This window comes from Lissotriton helveticus, chromosome 2_2 (assembly GCF_964261635.1).
Source record: "Lissotriton helveticus chromosome 2_2, aLisHel1.1, whole genome shotgun sequence".
Taxonomy (NCBI): domain Eukaryota; kingdom Metazoa; phylum Chordata; class Amphibia; order Caudata; family Salamandridae; genus Lissotriton; species Lissotriton helveticus.
In genome coordinates this window covers 30872999-30898897 of record NC_136060.1, presented here as the reverse complement: position 1 = coordinate 30898897, position 25899 = coordinate 30872999, and the positions used below count along the sequence as shown (strand labels likewise).

Genomic DNA, 25899 nt, shown 5'->3' with positions numbered 1-25899 from the left:
CTGTGGTGCTGCAGAGTGATGCTGTGGTGCTGCAGAGTGATGCTGTGGTGCTGCAGAGTGATGCTGTGGTGCTGCAGAGTGATGCTGTGGTGCTGCAGAGTGATGCTGTGGTGCTGCAGAGTGATGCTGTGGTGCTGCAGAGTGATGCTGTGGTGCTGCAGAGTGATGCTGTGGTGCTGCAGAGTGAGGCTGTGGTGCTGCAGAGTGAGGCTGTGGTGCTGCAGAGTGAGGCTGTGGTGCTGCAGAGTGAGGCTGTGGTGCTGCAGGGGGGTGCTGCTGTGGTGGTGCTGATTGATAATGTGTAGGTGCTGAGTGATGCTGGAGTAGCGCTGAGTGATGATGTGGTGATGCTGGAGTGGCGCTGGGGTGGCCCTGAGTGATGCTGGGGTGGCCCTGAGCGATGCTGGGGTGGCGCCGAGTGTGGTGCTGAGTGATGCTGTGGTGGTGCTGAGTGATGCTGTGGTGGTGCGGAGTGATGCTGTGGTGGTGCTGAGTGGTGCTGTTTTATTATGTTTTGCTATGCTATGCTTTGTTTTGTTGTTCTATGTTTTGTTGTGTTTTGTTAAACTATGCTTTGTTATGCTAGGTTTTGTTTTGTTATGCAATGCTATGTTTGTTATGCCATGCTAGGTTTTGTTTTGCTATGCTATGTTTTGCTATCCTGGTGTGTGATTGTGTCTGGTTGTGATTGTGTCTGGTTGTGGTTGTGTGTGCATGTGTGGTTGTGTGCATGTGTGGTTGTGTGCATGTGTGGTTGTGTGCATGTGTGGTTGTGTGCATGTGTGGTTGTGTGCATGTGTGGTTGTGTGCGTGTGTGGTTGTGTGCATGTGTGGTTGTGTGCATGTGTGGTTGTGTGCGTGTGGTTGTGGTTGTGTGCGTGTGCGAGTGTGGTTGTGTGCGTGTGTGGTTGTGTGGGGTTGTGTGCGTGTGTGGGGTTGTGTGCGTGTGTGGGGTTGTGTGCGTGTGGGGTTGTGTGCGTGTGGGGTTGTGTGCGTGTGTGGGGTTGTGTGCGTGTGTGGGGTTGTGTGCGTGTGTGGGCTTGTGTGCGTGTGTGGGCTTGTGTGTGGGGTTGTGTGCGTGTGTGGGGTTGTGTGGGGTTGTGTGCGTGTGGGGTTGTGTGCGCGTGTGGGGTTGTGTGGGGTTGTGTGCGCGTGTGGGGTTGTGTGCGCGTGTGGGGTTGTGTGCGCGTGTGGGGTTGTGTGCGCGTGTGGGGTTGTGTGCGCGTGTGGGGTTGTGTGCGGGGTGTGTGTGTGTGTGTGTGGGGTGTGTGTGTGTGTGTGTGGGGGGGTTTGCGTGTGTGGGGGGTTTTGCGTGTGTGTGGGCGGGGTTTGCGTGTGTGGGGTTTTGCGTGCGTGGTTGTGTGTTTGTGTGTGTAGGGGGGTTGTGTCTGTGAGGGGGCAGTATGTGAATAGTCTGTCTGAGGGGGCAGTGTCTGAGGGGGCAGTGTCTGAGGGGGCAGTGTCTGAGGGGGCAGTGTCTGAGGGGGCAGTGTCTGAGGGGGCAGTGTGTGAGGGTGCAGTGTAAGGAGTGTGTGAGGGTGCGGGGTGTGTGAGGGTACAGTGTGTGTGTGGCCTAAACTAGTGTGAGTGCACAATGTGTGAGTGCGCAGTGAGGGGGCAGAGTGTGTGAGGGGGCAGAGTGTGTGAGGGGGCAGAGTGTGTGAGGGGGCAGAGTGTGTGAGGGGGCAGAGTAATGAGAGAGCAATATACTTATATACTGGATATAAAAAACAGGGAACCTAATTAAAATGTAGAAAGCAAAATATATCAACAGACACAGCATTAACTATAAAGTTCCTCACAATTTCTGAAACTCGATTAGCGCCAATGCGTTTTGAGACCGCACCGTTCACGTGAGGTTTGTTGATTCTTAAAGTAAACGCAGAGAATGTATGCAGAACTCTCGAATTCCCATGCAGTCCAGGTTATTGCTTTGCATTCTGGGACCTGTAGTTTGGTGTATCCCATTATAAAATCACAAACTCGGAATCTTGGGAGCTCTGTGGCTGCTGTTTTGTTTTCAAGATAAAGTTGCATGCAAAGTACCCCCTAGGGAGTTAGCGCAATTGTCCAACCACCTACAGCTGTATTTCTGCCTGTCTTCAATCTTGTAGGAATTTTGTTAGGCTGAACTGTTGGTTCCGACAAAGAATACAGCGTTATTTTTTTTATTATTCAATGTATTATTGTTTAAGCGCTCTGGGGGCATGGAAAGGCTCCTTACAGTTCTAAGCCGGTTTGGGGTTGCTTCATAATGGCGGGTTACTTTGTGTCTTCTCGTGATTGCTTTAGAATGTATTCAGTTTCAATGGACCCGTTGCAAAGGTGCACATTGTGTGTCATGCACGAACCCAATTAAGAGAATTACGCTTAATGGCTTCTCCGGCCTCGCTGGCTAGAGACTGTCTGCCCCAAATGTCTGCCTGGATGCTGAACAGCTGGCGAGGAATCAGCCCAGACAAAACCAAGGTGCTGCTGAAGGAGGCAGTGAGTAAACAAACAAGCATTGTCAAAGTCAAACGCTCTGACACATCATTGTTATCTGGTGAATCTTACAAAATTAAAGTCACGATCCATACATACTGATTAGTACAAAAAAATGCATAAATACATAAATAAATTAATACCGCCTTCGGGTAAAGTCCGCGCTAATAAAAATGCATAAATAACTAAATAAAGAAGTACCGCAAATCACCGCCGTCACTCTGCCGGCCTGCGACCAGGAAGTCAGGCAGGCCGGCGCGACAACCGGAAGAGCCGCGATTGGAGCCGTGTTTGGAGGGGAGCACCGGAGCAGGCAGGAGCCTACCCTGCGCCCCGGTGCCGAAGGAGGGAAGAAGAGTCCTGCTGCCGGGCCCTGCAGCTGAGGAGAGCCGCCGCACGAAGGAAGCCGGTGAGTGGGTTGCTGAGCGGGGCGAGGGGGGAGCATGCGCGTGTGTGTGCGCGCGCGCGGCGGGGTGTGTGTGTGTGTGTGTGACTGTGGGGGAGGGGGGTGTGTGTGACTGTGGGGGAGGGGGGTGTGTGTGTGTGACTGTGGGGGAGGGGGGTGTGTGTGTGAGCGAGTGTCTGTGTGCCGTGTGCCTGTATGTGTGTGCATGCGCTCGCCTGTGTGTGCGTGCATGCAGAGGGGTGGGGGCTGCCTATATGTAAAGTGCTCTGATACCTGATTCGGTTCGGGGCTGGAAAAAAAAAATGGCTGTGAGTTACTCCGCGCATGCGCGGGGCAGACGCGCGCGCTCCCGCGGTGAAAATTGCAAGGGAAACGCTCGTGCCAGATAGGTGTCCACATTCCCAAAAAGCGGCAACAATAGTTGTCGAGACAGACACTCTCAATGCGTGAGCATTGAGAATGTCTGTCTGCTCGACCTAAAAATGGAGTAAAATGTGAAAGTGACACCTAAACTAGTGAGTGGGAGGATCTGTGTGGGGTTGAGGGAATCTCAAGTTAAGGGTGACTGCAATGGAGCATGGGTGTTGGCTACAGTCAACCCCTTCGCCTTTCTTGAAGGGGGCAATACAGCAGGTCGTAACAGGTCATTGTGGAGCCTCTGGATGAAGTTGCAGTGAAGATTTTTACCTTCATACTTGGGATCTTTTTTGGGAGGTCAGATTCCTTCAGTGGCTGCAGGCTGTAGCCGAAGAGGGCTCAAAGGAGGCCAGATTTCTTCATGAGATGCAGCAGATGCTGCTGTGGAGAAGAACGTAAAGGCAGCAGTGGCAGTCCATCCCACTGGTAAGTCCCAGTTACCTGTCCTTCTCTGAGCAGAAATTCTTGAAGTTTCTAAGTCCTAGAATTTAGGGATGGGCAGTAGCAGTCCTACCAACACCACTTCGAAGAGTCCAGGACCTGGGGTGTGGAGGGTGCCACACCAGGGTTGGGGAGGGATTAGGACTCACTCCAGCAGAGGCTAGCAGCAGTCTTCAAGGCCTCTAGAATCGTGGTTCCCAGTAGCTAACATAGTAACTCGTTTTTTGAGTCCTCTGGTGGCCTAGGGTTCAAGGGGATGGGTCCAGTCTTTCTTACTCAGGCTGCAGGGCAGTCCTAGCCTAGCAGCAGGGCAGTCATCATGAGTCTTCCACAGGCCCTGAAGTGATCTGATTTGACACGTTTTATCCCCAGTGCCAGCCTATGGGTGGGAGGGGTGCCCCCTTTGTCTCGCCTCCTTCCTGAGCTTGACCCCAAAATCTCTAGTGTGACAGTAGCAACTACAGGCTATGCCTGGTTCCTCGAGCATGTTAGAACAAACGCCTTTTGAAGTGCATGTGGGGCTGGGTGTAGCCCCTTCCTAGCTGTCCTGGCAGGATGGCCATCCTGACCACTTCCAAGCTTTCTTTGTCTCACTGTCTGGCAGCAATACAAAACAGCAGTCATGTGACCCAGGCTTCTGGCAGAAAGGCAGTGGATTTGGGTACAAAAATTACAAATTTCGAAATGCCATTTTTATAATTATTTAAAATGTGACTGTACCCCTAAAGTTTTTAAATTGCAATTAGAGACCAAAGTATTTCTCTGTCTGCTCCTAAAATAACGTTTGCATTTATTAAACTTAAGGCAACCCAGTGTTGTACTTTGGGAGAGATGTGCCTTACCACAGGAAAGCAAGTTTTGGAATTTGTCACTTCCAGGTCATGTAAAACTTGAACTCGCATGTCCTGCTTTTTAAATACAGTGCACCGTGCTCTAGAACCTACCATGGGGGTTTGACTTGTATGCATTAATAATGAAGGTATAGGCCTGGCAAAATGCTTTTGCCAGGCCGAAATGGCAATTTAAACTGCACTATAGGCTGCAGTGGCAGTCCTGAGACATGTTTTAAAGTGTTTCTTTAGTGGGAGGCCCGAGTGTGCTACAGGCTGACTAGTGCTGTGTCAACTTACTTATTGTACCACTGGATTCAAGCTAGCCTGGCTGACGATGAGTGTTGCCCTGAAACAAGTCTAAGGATGCTTGTTTCTGGTCCAGGGAGGTCCTGGCTTGGCAGTTCGGGCTGAACTGTTCCCAAGAGGAGCAGGGTTAAGACTGATTTTCATATGGCTGTGTCAAAACAGGTGTGGTGTTGTGAGCAAGAGGACAATGAATTTAACCCAGATCTCTTGACTAGAGGTGAATGTTTGGCAACAAATGATGGCCGGAATGCTGAATTAATCAAAGGCTGACTAGTTACATCTAAGTACAGGCCCCGGATGCATGTAGTATCATATGAGGGCCTTACAGTCGAACTAAGTGTGTCAATCGGGTTCAAGGCAAACCGATCATTATTTTAGGAAGAGAGCACAAGCTTATTAGCAGTTCAGTTTTTAACGTCTTTATTTCGAAGTTTTTCTTCATAAAAGACAAGCATATAAAATACATACTCCAAACACACAACCAATATATACAGGTTTATACAAACAATTAAAAAAAATTTCCCCCAAGAATCTTGTTTAAAAAAAAAAACAATTAAATAAATAACATAAAAAGACGTTTTATATCAATGTTATTACAGGTATAAAGAGTCAATTCAGGAATGCTTCCCAAGAAAAATACGTTAACAAGTTTGACACTCAGCTATTGGCTCTTCATAATTACACATAATATAAGTTGAAAGAGACATATGCCCAATCTATAGGAGCCTTTTCCTTGCTTAAAAACATACTACGTAGAGACCACATTACTGGTTAAGTTAAAATGTAAACTTGACCCTTAATAACAGCTATTCAAGCATTGCAGTGTTTATAAAATAAGTCATATCTACGGAGGGCTGGTGAGCTAATACCAACCCCTTCAAGCAGATAATTGTGTGCTGCATTAGATTTTAGTAAGGGAATGTATGGGGTAAACGGATAAAAATCATACAAATCCCAAATGGAGATGGGGCCGTCGCCTTCGTGTGGCTGGGAGGATCGTAAGTAAGGGACGATGTTCCTATTCCTAAATTTAACAAGGATTAGGTCCCCAGGAATGTCCTTTGGTAGTGACCCTAACCAGCCCACCCTTCTAACACTCTGGATGCCACCATCCATATTGGGTGGCAGGGGTCTATTTTCGGCTAACCAGAAAATGACCTTGTATAATAGGTCCTGATAACTCTCGGCTTTCCTGTGAGCGGGAGCTGGTACTCCTGAAAGAACTAAGACAAAGGGGGCGGCTTCCGGAGGTAGGTCTATACGTGCTGTTCTGCTTGGCTTTGCTCTAATAGCAGAGCAATTTGTTAACAAAGGTTTGGGGGCAATTTTAGTAACCAGTAGGGGTTGACTCTTAGGAGGCTGTCTTTCAATCAGGACATTTTTTGTAGTAAGCAAAGGTTTATGCGTAGTTTTAGTAGCAGTTGGAGGTAACATACTGGGAGCTGAGACAGTTTTTGTTGTGTCGGTTAACGTGAGTATTTCAGGTATAGTTAGTGGAGGGGAGCAATTGGGTGCTGCCACGTTAATAACATGTGAAGAGTTGGCTTTAATAGCAGACTCTATACTTGTCAGCCTATCCCCTAAAGCAGTGATTCGTTCTAGCAAGGGTGCTATTACAGAATTTAACAACAGTTCGAGCTGGGGCAGTAGTTGCAATTGAGGCGATGTTACTTTATCATCCAAACATTCATCAGCCCCCCTGGGTGTGATGGAGTTTATAGCAAGCGATGGGGGTTCGATACAGCGTTTTTGTATTTTGGGTTGGAGTTCGTAATCATTAACCCCTTCGTGTTTCCTTTTCATCCTTTGGCCCAGCGACAGAGCAGTTGCCTGGATGTTGTCCTCATTGAGTGGTAGGGAAAGTTCACCGGGTCTGTCAGGGGGAGTGTTAATGCTAAGGCCTTTTGCGGGGGAGGGGGATATTACTGGAATAAACTTAGTCCCGCACAGAGCATTTAGTTCCTCCCAGTAGGGCAAGTTAGGCAAACTAACGGGGGTATGTGACGGGGATAGCATTTGGCGACGATCATCAATATTTATTTCGCAGATAGAGGTTGGTGATGTATAGCTCAGGATAAGCTTTTCCATTCTCTGGCTGTAGTATAGAAGGTTGGTATGCCCCCTTATGTATCGCTAATAGTAAAGTCTGTTCAGAATTAGTGACAGTGAAGGAGAAGCCCGGAAGTCCGTGAACAGTCTTATGAAAGGTATGCAGTACTATACCTTCTTTAGCTGTGAAGCCAAGAGAGCTGGCCCGTCCCGGCCACCTCGTGCCTCTGAGGGCCACAGAGGGCCCGCCCTTTGCCCGGGCTTCGCCCAGGGCGCTCTCCCGCACGCGATCCCACGACGCGGGGGCTCGCGCTGTCCTTTAGCGCACCTCCGGGGGGCGGGACCGGAAGCACGCCTTCCAAGGCGCTAGGGGTGTTGGGGGATGAAGTCCCCGATCAGCCGTCTGCCGTCACGTCGTGTCCAGGTAGCAGGGAGCCTGGGGAGTGCTGGAGGAGGGCAGCGCTGAGGCTGCGGAAATCTGGAGCCCTGCCTGGATGACCCCCCACAGGTCAGTGAGCGTCTGGCCAAAGTTCCCAAGCTTATTAGCACCGGTTAGCAGTGGTAACGTGCACAGTATCTTAAAGCCCACAGAAATGAATTCAGCAAAACTGAAGGGATTAAGGCAAAAGGTTTGTAGTGACTACCACTCAAGGGTGTTGGGTCTTATAGCTATGTTAATTTTGTAGTGTTATTATAAAGTGGTTGGATACAGTGTGTGCTCTTGCTAGTAGTCTGAACATGCTGGTGATCTGTGTATAACCAAGAGATGCTTAAAATGCGTAAAGCAGTTGAATAGTCTGATTGTTGACCATCGGCTGATACTGCGTTTTGCCTCCCTAATTATGATGACTGTCGCTTGCATGCTGGAACAGGCGGTGCACTTTGAATAGGCTTTTGTGCCCAGAAACATGTAGGGTGACCAAAGAATGCTTGCATTCAGTTTACTTTGTTTGCAGCGAGGAAGAAAGGAGCGCTTCGTTTGGGTATCACTTCAGTATAGTGATTCTCAAGTAGGGTTTTTAGGCGTTTGTTATGCAAATGATGCTCACCAACTAAGTAAAATGTATACACATAAGGAACTGGTTGAACTAGGAACTTTGAGTTAATTTCTCCTGAATGGTCACTCAAGTCTGCAGAATATAGTAACCTAACAAATCTACCCGATTGTTGATGACCACATTTACTAACCATGCACAAAATGAACTGCTTTCATTGGTTTGACTATTGGGCACGGTTGTGATTTTACTAAATTCAGTACTACTTTGTAATCACATTCTACCAATAAAAGCTCAATGGCTTTGACAAATGGGTGAAGAAACAGTGCACTGTAATCCTGGAGTGGCAAGTATGCAGTTCCTAAAGAACACTGATGGTTGACCTGTGGTGAATGTGTATAGTTCACCTACTTAAAGGCTGGAAGAAACTTATTATTTTGGAAAAGGGACCCTCACACACCCCCCAGCAGTTGGGTGTCTTGCTTCATCATCGGTTCTGCTCCTAATCGGGCTGGCGCTGCAATACCCGATCGGCGCCCTTGCGGGACCTTTTAAGGGAGATCTTTTTTCCCTTTTTTGCCGTAAGGTTGTGCGAGTGTGAGGGCCCTAGTGAGTGTAGATGTAGGGAGTGTTAAAAGTGAAGTTAAAACAGGAAGTAATGGTATACCCAGAACTATTTTAATGATCGTGGCCACTATCCTGATTAAAATTGTGACAGTTAGCGCACCCCTGTTACAAGATCACAGGATAGTGCGCATTGATGGTCAACCTGTTTCTTGCCATATTTCAATTAGAAGGCAATTCGTCAGGACCTATAAAGAGATCTATCCACACTTTTTGGTGGTGATAAGCAATTAACAAATATAGTTACCACCCTTGCAGCACCCTAAAAAGTGGTATCCGTAGATCAATTGTAGTCAACCAGTAGGGAGATATAAGCATGAGGTCCATCAAAGCATAGTCGAAACCAACTTGATGATATCTGTGTTCATGAATAGTGATAAAAAGGCATGCATCACTCGGTGGTAGTGATCATGCACTGCGATGAAGAATCAGCAATGATTAAAAATCAACAGTTGTAGATGTCAATCCAGGAGCATTGTATATACAGGGGAAGGCTCCCAATGTTGGAAGAAAACTCACCCGGTCAGGGTCATGAGGATGTTACATCGGTGGCCGGAGGGCTCAACCACTGAATAGTTCAGTGTCCTTAGTGGGTGAGAGACGTAAATGTCAAGGATTAAACTTTTTTTTTTTTTTTTACTAAAAACTGGCAAAAGCTCATCAATGGGAGGCCGGGTAACCCCAATGCCGAGGTATGAAGATGAGCGTGTCGCATGATTTCCAGCACGCACTACCCAGGGGGCCGCCGCCGCTGCTATTGTTCACATAGTCGATCCCAATGGGTAGCCCCTGTGTATCCAGCGGTGAAGTCCCTGACACAGTGTGCCGGGACCATCACATGGTACATAATAGCACAACATCCTGTCTGGGTGGATAGCCTCTATCACGCACTAGGGATCAAATGACCCGATCGCGGGCAGCCCAGCAATCCGGATGAGTACTCTCGGGTGGCCTCACCCGGTGTTCTGTAATACGAGTTTTGACCGGTCTCATAGTCATCCCTATGTACAGGAGACCACATGGGCAATCAGTATGTAGATACAATTACTCGTGTTGCAGTTGGTGCGCCTTTCCAATTGCCATCTAAACCCGTTGGCAAATTTTATTTCTTTTGTCATTTTCGTGAAGGGGCAGACCCTACATGACCCACAGGGTTAGTAGCTCTTCACAGGTGGCAGTTCCCACAGTGAACTCGTTGTTGTATGTATCCTAGGTCTGGTGTGTATCAGTAAGTCTTTAAGGTTGCTAGTTTGTTTAAATACAAACCTCTGTTGCGGTAGATGTAGGTCTCCTTTGTTAAGGATGCCCAAGTGTTTCTTGATGATGGATTTCAGATGGTTTGAGTCAGGAGTAAATGTGGAGACACAGGTTAGGGATTCCTCACATGTCTTGGGTATGGTTTCAAATAGACCTTCTCTGTTCCTGGCTCTCTTTTGGGCCGAGGCAATATTGGGTTGGGGGGTAATCCCTGCAGCATAGATGATTAGCCAGGACATTGGATTCTTTCTGGTAATCATTCAAAGAGCTACAGTTCCTCCGGATGGAACTGTCCAAAAGGAAGGTTTTGTTTCGGCACTCTCGGGTGGTGACTGCTGAAATGTAACGGGCTGTTTTTATCCGTTGGTTTTCGGTAGAGGGTAGTATTGATTTTACCCTCTTCCAATCTTATTAGCAAATCCTGAAAAGGTATCTCTTGTTCCGGGATTGAATTTGTGAATCTGAGAAAAGGATTGAGTGTTAATCCATTGGTAGAACGCCTCACAGCGTTTGCGATTCCCCTTCCACAGGATCAAAATATCGTCTATGAAACTTTTCCATAGGAACACGTGTGCCTGAAAGGGGTTGTTGGAATCAAGAATCTCCCTTTCCTCAAACGCTGCCATGTAGAGACATGCCAGGCTCTGTAAAAATGTGCTCTCCATGGACATACCCTGTGTCTGATGGTACAGTTGTTTATTGTATTCAAAATAGTTCTCCGTGAGGGCCAGTGTGGCACACTCAAGGATGAGGCTACTGGAGTGGGGGGGGGGGGGGGATCTCCACTCATGCTTATTCAATGTGTCTTCAATGACATCCAAGGTAGCCCTCTGTGGGATGTTGGTATAGAGGGCCTCAACATTCAAGGTAACCAGAAGGTTCACTTCAGGATGTTGGACCCCCTCGAGTAAGCGCAGGACATCCAATGTATCTTTGACAAAGGAGGGAGTGGCTCTGATCAGTGGTTCGAGGAAGTAGTCCCAAAACGTTGACAGGGGTTCTAGGATCGAGCCTATACCTGAAACTATCTGTCTCCCAGGTACTGGTGAAATGCCCTTGTGTACTATAGGCAGGATGTGGAAGTATGGGATTTTGGGGTTTGTTGCACTGAGGAAGGAGGCTTCCTACTTTTTAATCCAAAACTGTATTTCTACTGAGAAAACCATGGTGGTGATAGCTGGGGTGTGGGATCCTCTCTTATGGGGGCGTAATATTTCTGATCACCCAGTTGACGGAGACATTCTTTATCCTAGTCCACAGTGGACATGATGACTGCTTGATAGTTATGTCGGCATGATTCGCCAGGGCTCTGACACCTGCCTGTTCACAGGATGACAAATTGTGGAATGGATTCACCTTTTGGCAGGTCTCCAAATCTCGGAGTACTGCTTGCTCAAAAGTAAATACTTCGTGGGGTACCATTCCACTGTTCAGGGTAAACGTGGATGGGTTGTATAGTCCTGTATCACTCCTCATCAGGTAAGGGCTTGTCTTTGAAAAACTCTTTCAGGCATATTTTCCTGAAGAAACTCTGTATTTCACAGGTTTCTCGGAAATTGTCAAATTTTAGGTTTGGGACAAATCTCAATCCTCTCTCAAGGACCGATTCCTCTGTAGTTGTCAGGGTTCTCTCCGAGATTGGTTATTAATTTCTCTTCCCCCTTGTCTGACTCCTTGTCTCTACAGAGGGAGTTCGTTCTTGCCACTGCACTCTTTTCGGTTGACCCCTTCTGCGCCTTTTTTTCTCTGCCCCAACCTCTGTCTAAAAAAGGAGGAGCAGATCCTTGTTGGTAAAACGGGGGTGGAGGGGGTTTGTGAAGGTCCCTGATGGTACATGGGGCATTGCCAGAATTGAGGTCCCTGGTATTGGGTTGTCCAAACGGTGGGTAGACCTGGCCCATGTGTCTGGAATTTCTATTGCTCCAGCTCCCACTGCTGGAATCGCTGTTGGAGGATGACCCTCTTCTTGAGGTGGTGGATCCCTCATCGGAAGAATAGTTAGACCCTGCAGCCCCTGATGTTGTGTAATCTGCTTTTAGGTAAGGGTATACTTTCTTTGTCAAATTTTGTGATGTCTTTCTGAAGCTTAGTTTTCTGCTTCATGAGCTTTTCCCTGTTATCTGCAATTTCTGCATTGATCTCGGCAAGTTTTGTTTTGTATACTGTTGACTTAACCTTCACCTTAATGGCTCCTTCTGCAGTCTGTATTCTTATAAGCAAGGCATCTACAGTCCTCTTGGCAGTGTTAATGATGAGAATGAGCCAGTCTCTAGTGCACTTCCATGGCACTAGAGACCACTCTTTTTTTGAACACTGCCTACTCTAAAAAGTTGCAGAAAATTGATCACCATTAAGCCGTTCAGTGCTATGTTGGCCAGTAAGTACTCCGTCATCATGGCCCCGTGTAGAGTAACTCTAAGCCACTCGTGTTTGAGGGAAGATAGTAAAACCCAATCATCTGATTGGCTGCCTGATGCTACGTTCCCATCGCTGCCCAGCTGCTACTTCATCGCCAAAACTCAAACCTTGATATTCCTCCATCATGTGATGTTTGGGATATTAGGTGAGTCAAAAGAAATATTGACCAGGAAAGTGTTTCCTGTGTCAATAGGTGGGCCAGGGGAACCGGTTGGTCTGTCCCTGGTAACCCAAGGGGAAGTCCTGCAGTGGTTACCCATGCTTGACTATAGAACAAAAAGGACGAAGGGCGATCGTTATCCAGGTCCAGCATACATGCCCAAACTAACTATAAACAGAAGAGTATGCAGTACCTACAGAACACTGATGGTTGACGTGTGGTGAATGTGTATGATTCACCTACTTAAAGGCAGGAAGAAAATTCTTCCTTTTGGAAAAGGGAGCCTCACACACCCCCCAGTAGTGGTTTCTTGCTTCATCATTGGGTCTGCTCCTAATCGGGTCGGCGCTGCAATACCCGATTGGCGCCCTTACATACACCCATCCATCCGCTACGTAGGGGACATTTAAACTGGGCAGGAGAGACACTTCCAGGGTCTCAGAAAATAACATCGCGCTACTGACACCCCACTTCGCGCTACTGACACACACCCTACTTCCCATCAAGAAATGCCATCTCCACATCTGCGTCCTATTTTGAACAATATGCGTAGCTACACTGGGTCAATAAGATACTCTTACTGCAAGGATTCTTCTAACAATATCTTATGTTAACTACTGAGGGGCCTTCGTTATAATAAGTTCCACCCTCCGATGATTGGCAAATGCCAGACAACCAATGTGGACACGGTTGCCAACCATGCAATGGTGCCGGTTGCGCCCACTGCGCATGTCCGCACGTTGGTTACGTGCAACTGGAAGTTTCCTAGCCCGCCCGCCCCGGCTATGTATTTACGGAGCAAACCACCGCGACTTGTAGTGTACCAGCAGGTCCGGCAGAGCAGGGGTAGGTCCACGGACGGGAACACAGGATTCCAAAGTAAGAACTAAGTGTTGGTTCCTGCCGCATGGATGGATGGCTTAGAGTGCCAGCGGTGCCGTGGCTTGAGTTTGGGTCATATGGGGCATACTCGTGAGATTCTCTGGTCCCTGTTTGGTGTGACCCACTTACCCTGTTGATTTATTGTCGTCTGGGACCACCTGCCAGTGTGGGGTGAGGCCACCTGAGAGTACTCATCCGGGTTGCTGGGCTGCCCGCGATCGGGTCATTTGATCCCTTGTGCGTGCGGTATAGATGAAATCCACCCAGACAGGATGTTGTGCTGTTATGTACCATGTGATGGTCCCGGCACACTGTATGTCAGGGGGGCTTCACTGCTGGATACAATGGGGCTACCCATTGGGATAGACTATGTGAACAGTAGCGGCGGCAGCCCCCTGGATAGTGTATGCTGGAAATCATATGTGACGCGCTCAGCATCATACCTCGGCATTGGGGTTACACGGCCTCCCATTGATGAGCTTTTGTCTTTTTTTTTTTTATTAAACAAATGTTAACCCTTGACATTTACCCCTCTCACCCACTAAGGACACTGAACTATTCAGTGGTTGAGCTCTCCAGCCACCAATGTAACATCCTCATGACCCTGACAGGGTGAGTTTTCTTCCAACATTAGGAGCCTTCCCCTGTACATACAATGCTCCTGGATTCACATCTACAACTGTTGGTTTTTAATCCTTGCTGATTCTTCATCGCAGTGCATGATCACTACCACCGAGTGATGCATGCCTTTTTATCACTATTCATGAACACTGGAATTATTAAGTTGGTTTATACTATGCTTTGATGTATCTTATGCTTATATCTCCCTACAGGTTGACTACAATTGATCTACAGGTACCACTTTTTAGGGTGCTGTAAGAGTGGTAACTATATTTGTTAATTGCTTACCACCACCAAAAAGTGTGGATGAATCTCTTTATAGGTCCTGACCAATTGCCTTCTAAGTGAAATATAGCAAGAAACATGTTGACCATCAATGCAACTATCCTGTGATCTTGTGTCAGGGGTGTGCTAACTTTAACCTTTTAATCAGGATAGTGGCCACTATCATTAAAATAGTTCTGGGTGGACCATTACTTCCTGTTTTAACTTCACTTTTTACACTCCCTACATCTACACTCACTAGGGCCCTCACACGCGCGGCACCGTACGGCAAAAAAGGAAAAAAGATCTCCGTTAAAATGCCCTCTAGGGCGCAGATCAGGTATTGCAGCGCTGACCTGATAAGGAGCAGACCCGATTATGAAGCAATACACCCCACTGCTGGGGTGTGTCTTACTGCCTTTAAGTAGGTGAACTATGCACAGTCACCACACGTCAACGATCTGTGTTCTTTAGGAACTGCCTACTCTTCTGTTTATAGTTAGTTTGGGCATGTATACTGGACCTGGATAAAGATAGCCCTTAGTCCTTCTTTTTGTTATATATTTTTCATATTATATCATTGTTTTACTTTTCCAAAATGGCTGCAATGTTTCAAAGCAGTACGTCTACCATCTAAGATGGCTATAACAAAGCTACAGAAAGCATGATACATGGGTTTCTGCAATCCCCATATAAATGCTAAGTTCTCTTTAATTGTTGCTTAGTGACTCACTCAATTATTGATTATGAAAAAAAGATGTCAGAACTCGATTGTGATAAGCTATTGCAGTCTAGTTATTACATCTCACATTATGTAGCCCTGTTAAATATGCAGAAATAACAGTACAATAGTGCCAAATGCAGTGACTGAATGGGGGCAGACAACACCAGACAACGCAAAAGTTATCTACCAACAGGAATCTGGCTCCGGGCATATGGTAATGGAACTCCTTGGTGCCCTGCAAAACCCTTAATGTATGACAGACTGTACTTTATTCCTTAAATAATTCCCAGATTACATTGTTCATAGTGTATCATGGTTTACCGCTCCAGGATCGCCAACGTGTTTTTGTAAATGTGGCGGTCATGTTAGGCCTTGAAACGACTGTACATTTTGCACAATACCACTGCAAGACTCCTACCGCCTTGGAGGTTTAATTTGTATTTTTTATTTTTTATTGCAATCATGTGTGCTGTGTTTAGGCAGCAACGTTTTGATCGTTTCTATAGACTTATTAGGTTTGAAAGTGGTAACTCGATTTTCCCCCCCCCCCTCCCCATTTTATATGCCCCTACCTGTGCTCCTACCATAATGTGTATTTGTGAAGCTCACCTTATCCAAGTCTTGGGTGCTCAAATGACATATGTGGCTAGTAGCTTATACTGAGCAGTGGCGTTCCAGATACTCATGTGGAAATAATTGCTCAGATTCATAGAACCATCAGATGGCGTAGACCAATAGTCAGTCTTGTGCTCTTATGGGATCTTGTGATATCTGTTCTTGGAGTCTCAATTCAAAAAAGCACATTCTCTCCAATAAAAACCCTTAAAATAAACCCTCCATTCTGCCAGAAGTATGGGCCTGGTAAATTTTGACTGTTTATGCACACACTAAATTAATCTCTCATTTGCTTTCTTCTTTGTTAGATGGGCATTTCACCATATGGCATTTTGAGTTGTACATAGAGGTGTAGTCTTTCGAGGAAAAATTATCACTCATAGCTAAATTCCGTAGAAAGCCTACTTTTCAATAAGCATTGGCAAAGCCAATAGGTCTCAGCAATTGAGAGCTATTGGTGTTGTCCATGACAATGTCTTTAGTAAATGTGTTACGGAGTGGATGTGTGTGGTGTGAAATTATTTGGGTTAGATTGGAATGGTTTGTGGAATTGTGACGTAGGTTTGTGTGGTGTTTAGTTATATGTAGTGAAATTACATGGCATGGTGTGCAGTGCCAATATGTTGATAGTAATTATGTGGTATTGAGTGTACTGGAATTATGTGACATGGTATTGTCACTTGAGAGTGATGTAGCAAGCAAATGGAAAGTCTGCGGGCTGAAGCCTACAGATTGAACACCACACGTCTTTGAGACAGCGCATGTACTTTCTAGCGGAGACCTAAAAAGGCCAATTGAGGTACTCTGCTTTCAATATCCATCTGAACTGCACTCCTAATTCTTGTCTAAATTTGTGACCAGTGTCAGTGATGCTTCACTGATTGTGCAACTGTTCAATTATACAGCATGACATAGATGAAAATGTTAACACCACTAGTGCCAGCAGATTTGAAAAAGTTTTGCTGTCGGATGCAATGCTAATTTTATTTTCCATGCCTGTAAAAGATTCTGTAGCCAGCCTAATATGTATGTATGTACCTATATTCGGGTGTGATTTCTCGTTTTGGAATTCATCCTGGATTCCAGCCTTGCCCAGTCCCAAAAGTTAGGAATCTAGATGTCTATTTTGATGCCAACCTCCTGTTTAGGGACCAGACATACCATCTCTCATCCTCCTACTTTCTGATCCTGAAAATTCTCAAAAGTTCTCCTTTTCCTACCACCTGAGCACCAAAAATCGGTTGTCGTGGCACTGGACCACCAAATTCACATGCTCCACCTCCTTGGGAAGATCTTCAAGTGGATCCCCACTGTGTACAGGAAAACTGTCACCCATGTGCTCATCTCGACCAGACTCTACTATGACAATGCACTCAAAGTTGGCACCATCTTGAAACTCCCAAAAACTTCAGACCTTCCAGAACGCCTCCGCCAGACTCATCCTGAAAATTCCAGGTCGCCACCACATAACTGGCCTCCTGAGAACTTCACTGGCTACCTGTTGACCTGAGAATCACCTTCAAGCTTCTCATGCACACCTACAAATCCCTTGACAACACTGGACCTTCATACCCCAACCAATGCCTCACCTCCTACGCCCCCACCAGACATCGCTGCTCTGCCGAAATGGTCCTGGCCACCATTCCATGGATCCACAAGATCATGGCTAGAGGAAGATCCTTCTCCAACCTCGCTGCAAAGACCTAGAATTCCCTGCCTCTGCACCTCAGGCTATCCTCGCTGCAGCAATTCAGGAAGAACCTCAATACCTGGCTCTTTGACTGTCTGCAAACTCGGCACCCCCTCACTTTGAAGCCCTCACAAGTGAGTTGTTGTGCTGTAGAAGTCCCGGAAGTGATTGAAAGCGCTAGAGTACCAAAGCTGCTATTTCCTTTAACTTTATCTTGGGATCTACCTGTCATTATTAAGGTAGGATGGAGTGGCATCCATGGGACAGGGTGGCACTGGGAACTGGTCAGTTTAGAGCTAGGCTTTACAGAGACTTTAGCATATGGTATCTTTGGTACCACATGCTTAAAGATTGTTGACGTTTAGGAATTGGTACAACCTCCTCGAGACTGCCCATCACAGGCATGAAGGTCAAGCAGTAGCTATAAAAAAGCTGAACTCTTACAGCATGATGGTGGGTCAGAAACCATACAGGCTCACCCTTTCTATAGCAGCTGCAAGAGATTCTCTTGTTGCTTCTGCCTGGGCTGTGGTAACTTTATGGTTCTTGGGCCAACTCTGCCTGCTGAGCTAGCCTTACACAAACCAGTTCTTCAGTCAGGGTGGCCTTATCAGGGGTGTGGAAATCTGCCTCATTGTAGGCAAGGACAACAAGTCCTTTTGCGTATTGTATCCACTGTACAAGTAGACTCTTTAATTCTATCAGCATAACCAACTCTTTGCCAACCTGCAGGTGCAGAGGTGTCCTGCTGCAGAAGCGGGAATCGCATTGAATCAAATGTGCGAGTTATACTTGACTGTAGAGTTGGTTCATTAATACAAGAGCTGTAATGTTTGGGTGAATTTTGTAAAAGTAAGTGTGCTCCAAGCTCCGCTTACATTATTGATGCAGTGATACCAAGGTAAACATGAGTACCCACTTGGGAAGGTTAACCAACATGTTGGCTACTATTACTCCTCCCAGAATGCTCCCTTTAATTATAGGCAGGCAATCTCCTGCCGCCCAACTTCGGCTATAAGATGCAATACCTTTGCCTTCATGTCTAATTGAAAATTGGAACAGCTGGTGCTTTTTTTTAGGTCTACTCAGATTTATACCGATTCCTGTTATCTGTTGACTGTTTAATTGCGATATTGTTCCTAAATTGACTTGTTGCTTGAATTGTGGATTAATTGTTTTGAACAGGGTTTCCTGAAAAGTCAACCGTTTAGATAGTTCCAAGGGAAGCCACTTATCTTGCTGAGCTGAAATCCCACCGTTGGAGTTGCCACGTTCTCAAACTGCTAACATCCATTTGTAAAGAAACACTCTGCCTACAAGAATTACCACAGAGGTATATGCAAGATCGGCCGTAGCTTGCTTTCAAAATGAAATCTATCCAAAAGTGTTGGCAACTTGGAAAAAGACTGACCCCCATGTCGGTAGTCCGTTTTGCTAACTGGTTATGCCCTTTTAGACCCCGCCTTGAATTCCATTTTTTTTAAAGACTTTATTCACGAAAATGTGTTTGGTGCATGCCAGTGTTTTAAAGGGTCATTAAAAATGGCAAAACCCGGTCAGAATAAAAAAAGAGGTTGTCTACTTGTAAAAATGTAAATTTCTCAGTTAATTTAGATCTTGGAAATAAGTCCATTTTAGCAAGTAATGGAACTATGTACTCTTGGACAAACCAGTCATCTCACTGTGACAATCTGAGAAAGAAACCCTTTTAATCTAGTCAGTATTTTACAGTAATTGTCTGCTGAAGGATCTTATGAACTGCTCTGCAACACAGTCAGGTAGCGGAGTCTTGTGGCAGTTAGACATTTGGCATTTCCAGAACTCTGGTTTAATGAGACTGTTCCTCCACTCGCTTCTTAAAGATGGCATTTACATAAACTAAATATAAAGGGGGGCCTATACGGAGACCTGACCTAAATGGAGCCCTTTCATATACTGTGTGGTATAATCAAAGGCTGCATAATCCCATTCTTTCTACAGTTCAAAATCCCCCCATTATCAGAGCTACAGTATGGTACAATCCCCATATAGTTTACCTCGTTCAGTGATACGAAATGGGACAGTTGATTTGTTTTCCAGGACAGGTAATTTTTTATTGTCGTTTCTTCAATGGAGAAGTAGATTTTTATTTTTAAATTGTGCCCTTCTATCACAAGCCGAGATGGTGACAGTAGTAACCTACTCAGGCGCGGTGCGTCCATTGGGGCGTGGGGTCGTAGCCCCCCCGCCCGTGCAGCTCCCTCGGCGTCTTTGAACTTAAGTAAACTGATTCAGTTTACTTAAGTTCAAAGACCCGAGGGAGATCTGACAATCATGTCAGTTAGCATGACGTTGGACCGCCCACCCCATGGGGTGGGCAGTCTGGCGTCATGTTGACTGACATGATTGTCAGACAGTGGGGGCAACAGGCAGCAGCACAACACAAGTGCGCATGAGTGGGGACGGAGGGCGAATTTTCGCACCGTGCCCACTCATGTGCACTTGTGTTTTGACCCGTTTGCGCATGCCCCTTAGGAGCCCTTCTGGGCGTTCTGCGGGCGAAGAATAGCCGTGCCCTGAGACAATCCTGGCGCTGCTGGCAGCGCCAGGATTGGCTGCGAGGGGCTGTAGGCGCCAACAGAACAGACTCGGGCGGCGCGGACCTGCTCAGGACCTCAGGTAGGATTTAAATTAATTTTAATACTGCCCCCCCACCCGACACCCACCCCACCCCCGCGACCCGCCCCCACCCCCCGAAAGCCAAAACTGAGAGCTCACATACTTAGTCACAGGTGCTGCACTGGCAAATTTATTATTTTGCACCGTGATTTTAGAGTGATAGGCTGACAGGCAAGTTTATTATTTTGCACCGTGATTTTGGAGTGATAGGCTGACAGGCAAGTTTATTATTTTGCATTCATCTTCACTTGGCCATGTCTATCTTCTTCATGAGCCTCCGAGGGTGACTTTGGACCACAGCTTGACTTTGGCATCAGCAGTCTCCAAATAACTTTGTCGATTGGGTAGGCTATCAGTTTTGCATGGGTGCCAATTCAATATGCAGAATAATATTTAAATGTTAGCTACCTCCAGGAATTTGTTTCTGTACTTTTTCATGTAGCACATTATGCTTGCACAGTGCATACTTTGAAATGAATGGCACCACTTGTTTACACGATTGAGAGCTCTGGGGCAGTGGTTAAAGGCATTGAGAGTTTCCCACAGGGTTTGTCAGTGGGTCAAAAATGTATTCAGAATACATGGACATCCAATTATTGGCCTCTCTACTGAGCGCACAGGACAGTGGTCACATATTTCAATTGTAATTGTGATTTTATGCCAATAGGTGCGATGGCACCCCCTATCAAGGGAGTGCACAGTTTTTAAAATTATGACAAGGCGAAAGAAAACGAAAATGTAGTGGTTGCTTGCTACTTAAAACGTATTCCTAACTTTTATGCCTCACCAATTCCAAATGTCACCAGCCACCACTGGACCTACTCCCTAAAACTATCAGGCAGGATTCTGCTCTTCCGGTAGCCATGTTAAGTCTTCTCTTTGCTGGTTATAGCCAGAATGTTTCCCTCCCCCCCCCCCCCCCCCCCCCCCCCACACACACACACACACACACACAACACACACACATGTTGATTTTTTTTTACATTTTGTATTTCTCTCGGTTGGTACACCTACCAGTCCCGGCGTGACTGTCCATTAAAATCTGAAGCTCGCCTCCAACCGCCCCTCCCCAGTCTTACTGCCCAAGCTACGCACTGGTTGCCCGGAAAATTACTTTTAAATGTCTCTGAAAAATAAGTCCTGAAACGCGCATACCTTGCGACTCTTTGGGTTGTTTAGCTGCCCAAACATCTATTATTACAACTGCAGGTAGCGGTATGACCTTTAGCCTGGTGCAGCGAAGTGCTGTTAGATAAATGCTCTCTCAGTGGAAGGAGGAGCGTGCTGATTGGCATTGGCTCTGTTTTTTTCAGGTTGAAGGTCGTCTGCTGCTGCTTTGTGTCAGTGCATTCTTTAGTTGGGTCAGGGGGTTCTAATCGCCGTCGGGCAGGCGCGCCGAGTGCTTGGATCAGACGCTCGCCCAGCAGGTAGCTTTAAACTACTTTTCATTGCCGTTTTGCCTTTAGAAATTAACTTAATGTGGATTAAAATTGAATTTCCAAGGATCTCTGACTGCGAGGTCCTTATCAGTTACAGTATACAACAACATTGCAAAAGAGCATTCTGTATTTGATTTTCTTGAAGCGAGTGGAAAGAGTGGCAGTGTATGTGTGTTTATTGAGGCTCGTGACGTGTAGCAAACCATCACCGCTGAGACACGAGCGGCCTGTTCCCCCGCAGTGATTGATTGTAGTGGCGCACAGCTGTAAGAATGTCCTGTTCCATCGAGTCCGGTTTGGTGATGGCTGCCGCATTCTTACACTCGCCGTTTGAGGATACACGTGAAATGTTATGTGGACGGTGTTTGTCGAGTAAGCTCCCATTCTGTCATAAGCCTGTGCGCTGCCTTCACCGATTTATGATTAACAGTGTGAAAATACATGCTGTCCGAAACCAAATGACTCTTTCCCAAATGTTTACCGAAGGCTAGAACAAACCTGTTGTTAATGCTACTTATAACGCTTTCATTTCTTGTGTCGAACAATTGGTGGTGCGCGAATCAACACAATTTTCGTCTTTGTTCTGTGGATCATGGGACACATAATGAACAAAGGAGCAATGAACATAATGTAAATCTCAAGGGAGATGCAAAATATACCGTAAATATTTAATGTAATCTTCTGTGCCCTGCATGTGATGGTAGTGTCTATGCACAACCGTGGGGAAAAGCACATGCCGCACATCTGTTTGCCTCCCTCGCTCTTCTCTTGCGCCTCAAGGCCTTCATGTGTGCCCGAGAAGCCAGTGCTTGTGCATATAGATATTTGTAAAGCGTGAAACAGTAGGCAGAGAGCAACGGAGCTTGGAGGTGCAATTCGGGATCGTTTACAGTAAAGTAGGATGTATGCAAATGGTCAGACGTATTGTATAGCAATGTACTGCTCTCTGAAAAGGTAGCTCCTTTACGTTTTGCTGAAGGGTTGTAGCAGCTCAGAAGTTGATGGAAATGTAGATTGTCGTGGAAACCTAGATGGAGAAGGCTTCTGTCCAGGGCACAAGTCCAAAAAAAAAAAAAAAAAGTGGGGGAGCGCTCCAAGTTAGGTGTCACCGTAAGTGAAATCGCGAAAGGTGGCTTGCACCATCACTCATTGCCTCTCCTCGCTCACCCCTTAGATGCGATTGCATCAGAGAATCCAGGCCGTGAGCAGCGTTCTGAATGAGCTTCGATCTCGCACCAGAGAGGCCAAAGAGTGAATGTGTGGCTCCATTTGCTCCAGTTATTGAGCTCTCAAGTTTTCCACGGTCATGTGGGCGATGTCAGCCAGTCCTGGTTTTGCAACTCTCCTTGCTTTGCGTTATGCATAATATTATAATAGTAATAATGCAGGTAAAATTCCAATCGCATGGATCTCTCGAGTCACTGGGTAAAGGAAAATCGACGGGGCGGCCGTGCGGGCAAGTAACGCATCATTGAAAGTCCAGCATTTGGCCAGGGGGCACGGCGTCCACCCAGAAAAAACCCGGTAAAATAAGAGGGGGGGATGCCGTCCACCCGCGTGGTACCCCGACTCGAGCCCTGCTTCTGTCAGTGGTTTTTTTTTTTTTTTTTTTTTTTTTCTTCTTCTTTTCACTTTAGCGATGTCCTGGCTTGTAACGTGGTGGTGCCCACCTGGGATAATTAATCTCTGACAGCTATTTAGGGTTGCTGTTCCTGATATCCTTGTACATTACTCTGCTCAGCAAACACAAGGAAATGATGGACGGAGTGCTGAAACTTTTCAGACAGACACCCCAAGTCACAGATCTGGGTTGAATCCTTAATCGTTCTTTAGCTCGCTTCACCACCCCAGTATACTGCAGATGATGCAGCCTTGAAGAGGGGGCCAATGTAATGCCATCCAGGGTTGAAGCATTTGCTCAGTTTTTAGGACTTTTCTGTGCTGCTGCATGAAGGATGCTTTTCACGGGCGACTGGGTGCTGTTACGGTGACTACAGAGAGGCTATTGCCTCTGTCTAGGTGCAAGAGTGAACGCTTGGATTGTTCAGAAGTAAGGTTCATGGAAGTAGTTGGTTTCCCTGGTGATGTAGTTGGTACCATGATGTCCCTTTTTCTTGGCAATATGTTTTATTTGAGAGGTCTTTATCCAGGATGAGACGAGATGATTTTGCATTTGTTAGACATTAAACTTAATTTCTGAGAGCTACCCTTTTAATTTAATTGTTAATGTTGGGGAAAGGAAGAAATTCCGTATTTTGGTTAGTTTTAAGGAAGCCGTGGGCATCCAGTTCGGAATGATATTGTGGCAGTTGAGTGTCCTGAATGGTAGACCTCTCCAGATCGAATTGTGTTGTCTGTGTATGTATTGCTCTTGATGCTGCTGAGGCAACTGCTTACTCACATTTGCCACCTCAAATTTCCACATAACCAACACTCCCAAAACATGTCAATCAGTAAAGAAGCATTTTAACTTATGGAAAGCCTGATGTATTTTTCCCTCTGCAGTTCCGGGAACAGTTTGGATGCCACCTTAATTTTTGCAGTTTGTGCTCTTATTCAGACCAAGTTAATATTTCACCATAGGCTAAAAGCATTTAGTAATTGTTCCTAAATACTATACCTTTTGGTTTCATTTGTATTTTCTAAAGGGTGAAAATGTTACAACATTAAACACAATAAGGAGTACAATGCTGCATTAGTGTATCTGCTATAAATTGAGCCATTAGTAGTGTGTAACTCAGACAATCAAACATTTGTTGTGTGTTGACTTCACTCCTATTGATGTAGGACGGTTTCTGGACCTCTGGTACAAAAAACCCATCCCCATGGAGCCAATCTACCGCAAAGTGCAGTGCACAGTGGCCCCAATTCAAAAAAACTTTCATCCCTTACCATTATATACCACCCCTTGCGTTCCTATACTCCAATTAATGTTTGAACACTAAGACTCTAAGGGACCACAATGTTGCCCCCTTTCTTGCATTATGTCTCTATGCCCAACAGCTGTGCAATGTTAGTGTCTCTAGATAATTCTTGCCTCCTGTCTAGACCTAGCATTGCATCAGTGACCAAATATCTTACCCCAGCACATTAGACTGTGTTGCTCAAACGTCGTCTCAAAATACTTGTAATTTGGGGCATGTCCAGGGAGTCTGCAGACAAGTATGGTCTTATCCACAACCTTTGACAGATGAGGCAACAATGCTGAACTTTGCAATTTCCTCCCTCGCATACTATGTCTCATACAGTATCTTAAATAGTAGTAGATAGAAACCACCTTTTTAATTGCCACGTTTTTGGTGTACATCAAAGAATCCTTCCAATTCTGGCGCTTACTTATGAAAGATCTGAAATTTGGAGTAGGGGACAGATTTATAAACTTAATGATAGACTGATACCATACCCGAGGCAAACATGATATATATATATATATAACACTATTCTCAAAGTCTACTTTTTTTAGGAATGCAATAGATGCTCATTGTTGTATCTTGCTTACGATCTAGTCAAAGGCCAAGCATTCAACATTGATTCCATTTGGTGGGATGAAACACAAACTGACCGTATTTGCTTTTGACATTTTGGCATATTTGAAAATCCTAAAACCTCCATCCAAACAAAAATAAGTTAAATGGTTAGAATAGTGTTGGGCATTAAAGTTCATACAGGGAAGTTCTTTTTATCTCAAGTACTTTATTGGATTTTTCATAATAAAACAAACGGTAAAAAAAACATGTTTGGTAAAGTATACAAAACAGCACATTATCGATTTACTTAATTGTACTATTATGAAAATATACCACAAAAGTATGGCAACAACCAATATATACGGAAGAGATACAAGGAAGAAAAAACAAAACCAAAGAAAGGAAAAGGAAAACAAAAAGGAAGAGCAGAAAGAAAAGGAGAAAAAAAGAAGACCGTAACTAATAGAGAATCCCAGGGCATACAGGGAAGTTCTAATTGCTAGAAGTTAAGTTTGAAGAGTCCCAGGAGAGGAGTCAAAGCAAGGTTAGATCTTTGCTATTCATGCTGATGAGTGACACATTTACCTTGTTGATTCGTTGCAATTCTAGATAATCGGCAGCCACATGAGCGTTTTCTTTCTCATGTTCCAAACAGATGTTTGGATCTGAGCAATTAAAATGTGTAATTCATCCGTTACTGTATATATTCCAACATGACCAGGATCTAGGATAAATCTGGAATGTCCTTCACAGGAAAGTAATTGAATTAATATGCCCCCCCCCCCCTACACACACACACACACACACACACACACACACACACACACCCCCAGCCGAGGTTCAGGGAAATTGAGACCAGTGGGCTGCCCAGCTGCAGTTGTATTTGAAAATATGGCATATTCTACCACCAAACATTAGATTACAACCCAACCTGCTTCAATGTAGGAAACCTATTAAAGCTTTCCTGTTTTGATATAGATTGTAGCATATTGTTTTTACACTTTTTTTTTGGGCTGTGCATTTTGGGAGTCACTAAAAGGGTCCGTCTCCCTGATTATCTAGCCCAGGGACTCTGCTTAGGAAGTAGCTGATTATGCAATTTATGAGAGCGAGAACAAAGTGTTCAGGAGAGGGCTTACCTTCCCGTAT

At 45.7% G+C, this 25899-nt stretch overlaps 1 protein-coding gene across 7 annotated transcripts in view; it reads left to right on the top strand.

The window, feature by feature from the left end:
- Nucleotides 1-25899, top strand: part of ACSL1 (acyl-CoA synthetase long chain family member 1) — a 511045-nt gene that overhangs the window by 159252 nt on the left and 325894 nt on the right. Inside the window, exon 1 of one of the 7 annotated variants that reach the window (XM_078678023.1) lies at nucleotides 18372-18519. The exons of 4 other annotated variants lie outside the window; for them this stretch is intronic. The gene's annotated coding sequence lies outside the window, so the exon portion shown is untranslated. Of the gene's footprint in view, nucleotides 1-18371; nucleotides 18520-21091; nucleotides 21272-25899 lie in introns of those variants that run through there. 2 more of the 7 variants (XM_078678019.1, XM_078678027.1) reach the window with 2 other exon arrangements.